The following is a 9,997-nucleotide window of genomic DNA, read 5'->3' as shown; positions in this document are numbered from 1 at the left end:
AAACGCATTCATTTGCCCAAGTCAATCATAAGACATGAACAAAATGCATCAGTGATTCGTATTTCCATGAACTTTCTGAAACGGCACAGGAATGCCCCTGTCTGTGTGCATGTGTGCGGTGCGCGCTATATCTACACTTTCTGTAGCCGTTAGCGATGATGCTAATGATAACCTTCTTCTGGTAGGAAGGATGGCTTTCCCCAAAAACCTTCGCAAGTAAATGTTAACTACAAAGGAGCCTATGCCTGCCTGGCAGAATTATACCGTGATCATTTGCATCACTCCAGTGGCCATTTGTTCTACAGCAACACCGCTTAACCAAACAAAGGTCTCTTCCTGGTGCGCTTGCATTTAAGGGTAACTACACCCCAACATCTAAATGTCTTACATTTTTCCCAGACCTCACAAATGGTCACCTGATAGGGTTTAAACATTGTTGTGGACATAGAACATCCAATTGTGCTGTTTTGCTATTAAAAAGGTGTACTTTTGAGAGCGAAAACCTGCCAAAACAGGGACAAGCGGTCAACGGGGAAATCTAAACGGAGAAAAGGGAACTTGGGAATTAACGGAATCAGGCAAAACATTGAAGGGATTTTATAGTGCCCTAATGGACTACAGACATTGACTGTCTCCTAGACTAAAAACAAAGGCTGCATGTACTGCCTATATTTTGAGGGAAACGCACTGTCCATTATTTGATTTGATCAGGGCAGGGCAGCACACAAAACTGCATTTAGTCCAATAACAATCCATGATATTATTAGGGTGATAAATAAAAAGGCAGTTGCTCCATGACACAAGAGCACGCTCTACTGGGACAAAAAGCTTACAGCACCTGGTATTCCCAGGCGGTCTCCCATCCAAGTACTAACCAGGCCCGACCCTGCTTAGCTTCCGAGATCAGACGAGATCGGGCGTATTCAGGCTGGTATGGCCGTAAGCGAGGAACAACTCTTGGTACACTATATAAAGTCAATGTGTCACTCACTCTGGAAAGGGACACAGAAACGTATCCACTTTGTGACACAAACTGAAGAAGCTCAACCCTTGCTTACATTTCCAATATATATATATATTTTGAGTCTTGTTGGGGGAGGGAAGAGGGCATATCCTATGTTGATTTATGACAAGTTCATTGACTAGGGCCCTATAAAATAGGCGTTGCGGACCGAATCACGGAATCCAGACATTAAACCGAAATTCAACAATATTCAAACATTTATTGAACTTAGTAAGAAATCAACTAAATCTATTCAACTTGTTAGAAAACGCATTCATTTGCCCAAGTCAATCATAAGACATGAACAAAATGCATCAGTGATTCGTATTTCCATGAACTTTCTGAAACGGCACAGGAATGCCCCTGTCTGTGTGCATGTGTGCGGTGCGCGCGTATGTCTACACTTTGTGTAGCCGTTAAGCGATGATGCTAATGATAACCTTCTTCTGGTAGGGAAGGAATGGCTTTCCCCAAAACCTTCGCAAGTAAATGTTAACTACAAAGTAGCCTATGCCTGCCTGGCAGAATTATACCGTGATCATTTGCATCACTCCAGTGGCCATTTGTTCTACAGCAACACCGCTTAACCAAACAAAGGTCTCTTCCTGGTGCACGCTTGCATTTAAGGGTAACTACACCCCAACATCTAAATGTCTTACATTTTTCCCAGACCTCACAAATGGTCACCTGATAGGGTTTAAACATTGTTGTGGACATAGAACATCCAATTGTGCTGTTTTGCTATTAAAAAGGTGTACTTTTGAGAGCGAAAACCTGCCAAAACAGGGACAAACGGTCAACGGGGAAATCTAAACGGAGAAAAGGGAACTTGGGAATTAACGGAATCAGGCAAAACATTGAAGGGATTTTATAGTGCCCTAATGGACTACAGACATTGACTGTCTCCTAGACTAAAAACAAAGGCTGCATGTACTGCCTATATTTTGAGGGAAACGCACTGTCCATTATTTGATTTGATCAGGGCAGGGCAGCACACACAAACTGCATTTAGTCCAATAACAATCCATGATATTATTAGGGTGATAAATAAAAGGCAGTTGCTCCATGACACAAGAGCACGCTCTACTGGGACAAAAGCTTACAGCACCTGGTATTCCCAGGCGGTCTCCCATCCAAGTACTAACCAGGCCCGACCCTGCTTAGCTTCCGAGATCGGACAAGATCGGGCGTATTTTTTTTTCTCTTTTTATTATCAAAAAATTCAATTTTTTTACAATATTTACAGTACAATATTACAATGAACAATACAGCAGACACTATCCTAACATAGGCAGGTGAACAATTCACCCCCTATCAAATCAAAGAACCCAAAGAAATAAAAATACAGAAAAAACTCAGACATGACTAAGACATAACAAAATCCACCCACAAAATAGGCAGATAAAAGCCACCCCCTATCAAAAAAATAAACAAAGAAAATATTCAAAATAATTCTTTCAAAAAAAAAATCTAATATAGACATTAGACATACTCCATTTCAGAAGTTAACCCTAACTCCCCCTCCTCCCTCCTCCATAGACACTAAAGTACTCCCCTTTATAAACATACTTTCAAATTTCTCTAGTTTTGCATTATACATTAAATCCACCTGCTTTCTTAAACCTGCTTTTAAAAATTACCCAGACATTCACCTTTTTCCCTTCAAAATGTTTCATATTCCTTCTACAGTAAATTGCATACCTCACAAAACTCAACACAATATTCAACAGGTACACATTCACACCCAAACATTTCCCCATTACTCCAAATAATATTAACCTATCCCATACAAAGCTTTCTAAAACTCTTTTTCTCCAGTGCCTCCACAGTAAAATTTTTACTTCCTTAAAAAAACCTGTCAGACTTGGACATTCAACAAATAAATGCAACAAAGACTCTGGCTTCATCATACACACATCACATTCCCGCCTTACATCGCGGTTTATCTGATGTAAAATAATATTTGTGTATATACGATTATGCCGTATCATAAAATCCATGTTCTCACAATTTCGTTTATTCCCAAACAAAACCAAATTCTCCCACATCAAAGAAACATCCAAATCAATAAACATTTTTTTCCACATCCTCTCAGCCGCAGGCCTCACACACACAGACTTCAACATACACTTGTACAATCTTTTCTGTGTTACTTTTGATAAAACTTGTTTCCCCGATCCTTTACCCACATAGAGACTTGGCAGCACATACAAGTCCTCATATTCCCCCTCCCCATTTATCACTTTTATCCACTCACCCGGAATGCATAATTTAATTCTTTCATATATCTGCAATACTAATTTTCTCTCCACTGTATCATCAACCTCCCACACAGTATCCAGAATTGCCTGCCCCCTTAAAAACCCCGGTATAACCTCGTAAAGAAAATCTTTTACCAATATTAACCCAGCCTTCATGAACATTTTGTTGTACAGCACCTTCCCACCACTCTCTATTTTCGGATTCAAAAACACAGGCTGATTAAATATGTTGTCCTTATTTGTACATGTGTACTCAATCTTAGGAAGAAATTCCCCCCCATGCCAAGAACACCTCTTTATAGAACTCAGGCAAACCCTCCAACATATCCTTCTTCCATGACATCAATAATCCACTTTCTTCACAACCCCCCACTTCTGTACAAAAATGTTTAAAAAACCTTTTCCATCCATAATCTACCTCCCCATATAAGTATTTTTGCACAGTTTTTATTCTCATTGCTTTTCTCTTCACATCCAAATCTACCAATTTCAACCCCCCATCCTTTAAATCCGAGATAAGAGTTGCCCTTGCAATCCTAGTCCCCTTCCCCTCCCATAGGAAATCTGTAACCAAACCATTGAATTCTTTTAACACCCATTGTGGCATATCCAACGAACCTAGAACATAGATACATTTGGATGCCACCAAAGAATTAATCACCACCACCTTCCCCCTCAAGAACAGTTTTCTTGCCTTCCAATAGGATAGAGTATGTTTTATTTTATTCAAAACCCCAGTCCATGTCTCATCTCTCGTCCCCTTCTTTATCCACCCCCCAAAACCACCCCTAAAGTCTTTATATAACCTTCAGCCTTTTTGAAAGGGAATCCACAGTCCACTTTTTTCATCTATCCCCACATACATTATTTCAGATTTTTCAACATTAAGTTTTGCCCCTGATGCCTTGCCATATACCTCAAAACACTCCATTACATTCTTCACACTTTCAACATCTATCACAGTACATGTAGTATCATCCGCATATTGCTGTATAACACTCTCCCCCATCCGGTATCCGTATACCTCGAATTAATTTGTTTGCTTTAATCATTACTGCAAGCGGCTCCACCCGATAAACTATAAAGAGCAGCTGATAACGGACATCCCTGCCTAACAGATCTCTCCAGAGGAAAAGAATCTGTTAAAATCCCATTACATTTTACTCTACTCCTTGCATATCCATTCAGTAGTCTAATCCAACCTATCATTCTTTCACCAAACCCAAATTTCCCAAGTGTACGCAGTAAAAAGGAATGATCAACTCTATCAAAAGCCTTATTTAGATCCAAACTCATCACAAACCCCCCTTCCTCCCCCATATGCTTTATCACATCCCTTATTGTTCCCACTGTGTCAGAAATATCCCTCCCTGGTACACTATATCCTTGTGTCTCTGCTATTACTCCTCCCATAACTTTTTTAACTCTATTAGCTAAGACCTTGGCTAAGATCTTATAATCACAATTTAAAAGTGTCAACGGTCGATAATTATCCAAATTTTCACGACTCCCTTTATTTTTATACAATATGGTTACAACTCCTGTGGCCAGCGAATCTGGCACCACTTGAGTCTTTTCAATATATTCATACAGTTTTCTTAAAATTGGAGCCAACAAATCTGCAAAAGATTTATAAAATTCCGCAGTTAGGCCATCAGACCCCGGACTCCTATTGCAATTAGCTTCTAATATGGCTTCCTTAATGTTAGTTAGACTCATATCTTCATCACACATGTTTTTTCTCCTTCTGTTAACTTAGTATCCACATGTTCAAGCACCTTATCCATACAGGCTTCATTAACCTCTTCTTTTTAAATAAGCATTCATAATATCTCTCGACCGTATCCAGAATCCCCACCAAATCATTAACCTTTTCCCCTTTATCATTAATTAACTCCGTAATATAAATCTTCTCTTGTCTTCTTTTTTCTAAATTCAAGAAAAATGAAGTACATCTTTCCCCCTCTATCGCATATTGCACTCTACTCCTTACAATCGCCGCATTGCATTTCTTCTTCTCATATTCATCAAGTGCATCCTTAGCCAGTAAATAATCCTCCACCCCATGACCTTCATCCTTTTCTATACACTCAAGTTCATGTTTAACCTTCTTACGTAGTTCCCTTTCCTTCTTTTTCAAAAAATAATTCCTCTTAACAGCATATTTTATAGTCAATTCCTTACATTTGGTTTTCAGCCCCTCCCACCACAACCCCATATTCACCTCCATTAACTGTTGTCTTTTGGCCTTCCCAATACATTCTGATATCATCTCAATATAATTTTCCTCCTCTAGCAAGCTATTATTTAAACACCACAGCCCACCAGATTTAGTATGTGTCCTTACTCCACAAGAAAATACCACCGCCGCATGATCACTAAAAGCTGTAAAAACATACTTAATTTCTTTCATAAAATCCCTTAAACCCTCATTTACTAAAACCAGATCTATTCGCGTCTGTTTCAACTCCCCTAAAACCACCTGCCTTCTAGAAATTCCTCTCTTGTTCGGATTCTCCTCCCTCCATATATCAATCAAACTGTTTTCAAACATAATCTTCCTTAAGACCCCCCTAGATACGTCATTTCTAAAAATAGCTCCCCTTTTCATATCTAATCTATTCATTTTAACATTAAAATCCCCTACTAAAATACAGTTACCCTTGCACCATTTCCCTAATTCTAAAAATAAATTCTTTCGCTCTATCTCATTATTCGGCGCATAAATATTTATAATCCTAAAAACCCTATTCATATATTCAAAATCCAAAATTAAAATCCTCCCATTATTATCATTATATATCTTCTTCACATTTTCTACTACATCCTTCCTTAATAAAATTGCGACCCCACTTGAATTTCCCCTGCCATTGTTAACATAAATAAAATCCCTCCATATTTGTTTTACTTCTAAAACACATGCATTATCCCAGTGCGTCTCTTGAATACATAAAATATCTGAATTCTTCATTTGTACTATTCTATTAAATTTTCCCATTGTTCTCAAACCATTTGCATTTATTGACATTATATTTACCATTCTAATAAATAATAGAATAATAAAATATAATTTCATTATCCTCTACCTGTTATCCAGTTTCTTTCCTCTTCCACCCTTTCTCTCCCCCTCTTCCCCCGCTTTCCTCTTCCTGTATCCTTCCCTCGTTCTTTCAATCTTTTCTCCATCATCCGTGTCCGATATCTCCTCCAAGTCCATGTTATCCATCCAACTCAATTTCTTGTCACCCTCATCCGTTGTGCTCCCCATCTCCGTCTCTGGTATTGTCATCGTTGTGCTCCCCGTGTTCATCTCCGTCTCATGTATAGCCGTCGTTGTCGTTTCTGTTATTGTTCTCAAACTCGAACCCCTCTCCATTTCTTCACCCCCCGAGGTACTTGTTAGTACTGTGCTATCCCCCCAATACCTGTGAGTCCCCCGTGCTTCCCCCAGTCCACTCCCCCTCCTCCTGAAAACTCCCTCTTCTTATTTCTGAGTCCATACTACTCCCAATTTCATTCATCTTCTGGTCCTTCTCCCTTCTTCCTTCCTCCGTCTCTCCACTCTCCACCACGTCCTCTCCTCCATCTTCTTCTCCTTCTTGCGACAATACAACTTCTTCCTCGAATAGTGCTTGACTCCCCTCTTCATCCTTATCCTCTCCACAGTTGCACTCCGCCAATCTCTTTCTGCATCCACCACAGAAATTCCTTTCCCTCTCTCCAACACATTCTCTCACATAGTGTCCTTGCTTGCCACATTTGAAACACTTAAATTCAGGGCAGTCTTTAACTATGTGCCCGGGTTGAATACACAACCGACACACTCTGACCTGCTTGTCATGAAGGACCCTAAAATATTCTGCTCCCTCCAACGTCTCAATTCTTGTAGAGTAAGGCAATGATGTCACTTTTTCTGTGAACTTGACTTTGCAATAACGTGTCCCATCAGCCACCTCCGTTCCTGGCCAAACTCTCCTCCTTATCTCCGATACGGCTTCCACTCCCCATCTAATCAGCTTGTCCAGTATCTCACTATCTTCTACATATACTGGGAGATTCATAAAAGACACCACCAATTCCTTCACATTAACGTCTCTCGCCACAATCCTGGTGTCCTTTATCCGTATTCCATCCATTAACCGTTCTTTTCCTTTTCCGTTTCTCATCGTAATTTCATACTTCTTTTCTCCTTTCATTCGGCATCCCACCACCTCTCCACACGCCTCCTTAATTGCTCGTAGTAGTTCCATTGTCGTCACTTTGTCATCTCCTTCCAACTCAATTGCCACCGTGTATTCTTTGCCATATTTCCTTCCTTCTTTATCTTCATTTTTCTCCCGTTTCGCCTTTTCGTTGTCTTTGTCCATTCCGTTTGTCATTTCCATGTTGTCCGTCATAGTGCTTAAAAAAAATCCAAAACTCTCCCCCAAGCAGCAAAACTGCAAGGGGGGAAAACTAAAACAAAAAAATATATTTCGAAATCCAATTAATTAACAAAAATAGCTCTCTCGAGAAAAACTCTTCAGCAAACACTCACTCACAGCTCAAACCTCGCACCTGTCGTCACTTCTCCAATCAGGATGGGCGTATTCAGGCTGGTATGGCCGTAAGCGAGGGAACAACTCTTGGTACACTATATAAAGTCAATGTGTCACTCACTCTGAAAGGGACACAGAAACGTATCCACTTTGTGACACAAACTGAAGAAGCTCAACCCTTGCTTACATTTCCAATATATATATATATATATTTGAGTCTTGTGGGGGGGGGGGGAAGAGGGCATATCCTATGTTGATTTATGACAAGTTCATTGACTAGGGCCCTATAAAATAGGCGTTGCGGACCGAATCACGGAATCCAGACATTAAACCAAAATGCAACAATATTCAAACATTTATTGAACTTAGTAAGAAATCAACTAAATCTATTCAACTTGTTAGAAAACGCATTCATTTGCCCAAGTCAATCATAAGACATGAACAAAATGCATCAGTGATTCGTATTTCCATGAACTTTCTGAAACGGCACAGGAATGCCCCTGTCTGTGTGCATGTGTGCGGTGCGCGGCAGTATGTCTACACTTTGTGTAGCCGTTAAGCGATGATGCTAATGATAACCTTCTTCTGGTAGGGAAGGAATGGCTTTCCCCAAAACCTTCGCAAGTAAATGTTAACTACAAAGTAGCCTATGCCTGCCTGGCAGAATTATACCGTGATCATTTGCATCACTCCAGTGGCCATTTGTTCTACAGCAACACCGCTTAACCAAACAAAGGTCTCTTCCTGGTGCACTCTTGCATTTAAGGGTAACTACACCCCAAAATCTAAATGTCTTACATTTTTCCCAGACCTCACAAATGGTCACCTGATAGGGTTTAAACATTGTTGTGGACATAGAACATCCAATTGTGCTCTTTTGCTATTAAAAAGGTGTACTTTTGAGAGCGAAAACCTGCCAAAACAGGGACAAACGGTCAACGGGGAAATCTAAACGGAGAAAAGGGAACTTGGGAATTAACGGAATCAGGCAAAACATTGAAGGGATTTTATAGTGCCCTAATGGACTACAGACATTGACTGTCTCCTAGACTAAAAACAAAGGCTGCATGTACTGCCTATATTTTGAGGGAAACGCACTGTCCATTATTTGATTTGATGACAGGGCAGGGCAGCACACACAAACTGCACTTAGTCCAATAACAATCCATGATATTATTAGAATGATAAATAAAAGGCAGTTGCTCCATGACACAAGAGCACGCTCTACTGGGACAAAAGCTTACAGCACCTGGTATTCCCAGGCGGTCTCCCATCCAAGTACTAACCAGGCCCGACCCTGCTTAGCTTCCGAGATCGGACGAGATCGGGCGTATTCAGGCTGGTATGGCCGTAAGCGAGGGAACAACTCTTGGTACACTATATAAAGTCAATGTGTCACTCACTCTGAAAGGGACACAGAAACGTATCCACTTTGTGACACAAACTGAAGAAGCTCAACCCTTGCTTACATTTCCAATATATATATAGATATATATGGGCATATCCTATGTTGATTTATGACAAGTTCATTGAGGGCCCTATAAAATAGGTGTTGCTGACCGAATCACGGAATCCAGACATTAATCTGAAATTCAACAATATTCAAACATTTATTGAACTTAGTAAGAAATCAACTAAATCTATTCAACTTGTTAGAAAACGCATTCATTTGCCCAAGTCAATCATAAGACATGAGCAAAATGCATCAGTGATTCGTATTTCCATGAACTTTCTGAAACGGCACAGGAATGCCCCTGTCTGTGTGCATGTGTGCGGTGCGCGCGTATATCTACACTTTCTGTAGCCGTTAGCGATGATGCTAATGATAACCTTCTTCTGGTAGGGAAGGAATGGCTTTCCCCAAAACCTTCGCAAGTAAATGTTAACTACAAAGTAGCCTATGCCTGCCTGGCAGAATTATACCGTGATCATTTGCATCACTCCAGTGGCCATTTGGTCACCTGATACGGTTTAAACATTGTTGTGGACATAGAACATCCAATTGTGCTGTTTTGCTATTAAAAAGGTGTACTTTTGAGAGCGAAAACCTGCCAAAACAGGGACAAACGGTCAACGGGGAAATCTAAACGGAGAAAAGGGAACTTGGGAATTAACAGAATCAGGCAAAACATTGAAGGGATTTTATAGTGCCCTAATGGACTACAGACATTGACTGTCTCCTAGACTAAAAACAA

At 40.2% G+C, this 9,997-nt stretch overlaps 2 non-coding genes across 2 annotated transcripts; both read right to left on the bottom strand.

The window, feature by feature from the left end:
• Positions 1 to 826: 826 nt before the first annotated feature.
• On the bottom strand, positions 827 to 945 carry LOC121564458. The gene has a single exon (XR_006000170.2). It is a non-coding gene; the product is annotated as a 5S ribosomal RNA (ribosomal RNA).
• Positions 946 to 9,039: 8,094 nt separating this feature from the next.
• Positions 9,040 to 9,158, bottom strand: LOC121562409. Its single transcript, XR_005999504.2, has one exon. It is a non-coding gene; the product is annotated as a 5S ribosomal RNA (ribosomal RNA).
• Positions 9,159 to 9,997: the final 839 nt, after the last annotated feature.

The sequence above is a fragment of the Coregonus clupeaformis genome, unplaced genomic scaffold, assembly GCF_020615455.1.
Source record: "Coregonus clupeaformis isolate EN_2021a unplaced genomic scaffold, ASM2061545v1 scaf3556, whole genome shotgun sequence".
Taxonomy (NCBI): Eukaryota; Metazoa; Chordata; class Actinopteri; order Salmoniformes; family Salmonidae; genus Coregonus; species Coregonus clupeaformis.
Note: the sequence above shows the minus strand (reverse complement) of the source record. Positions and strands in the feature narration are given on the sequence as shown.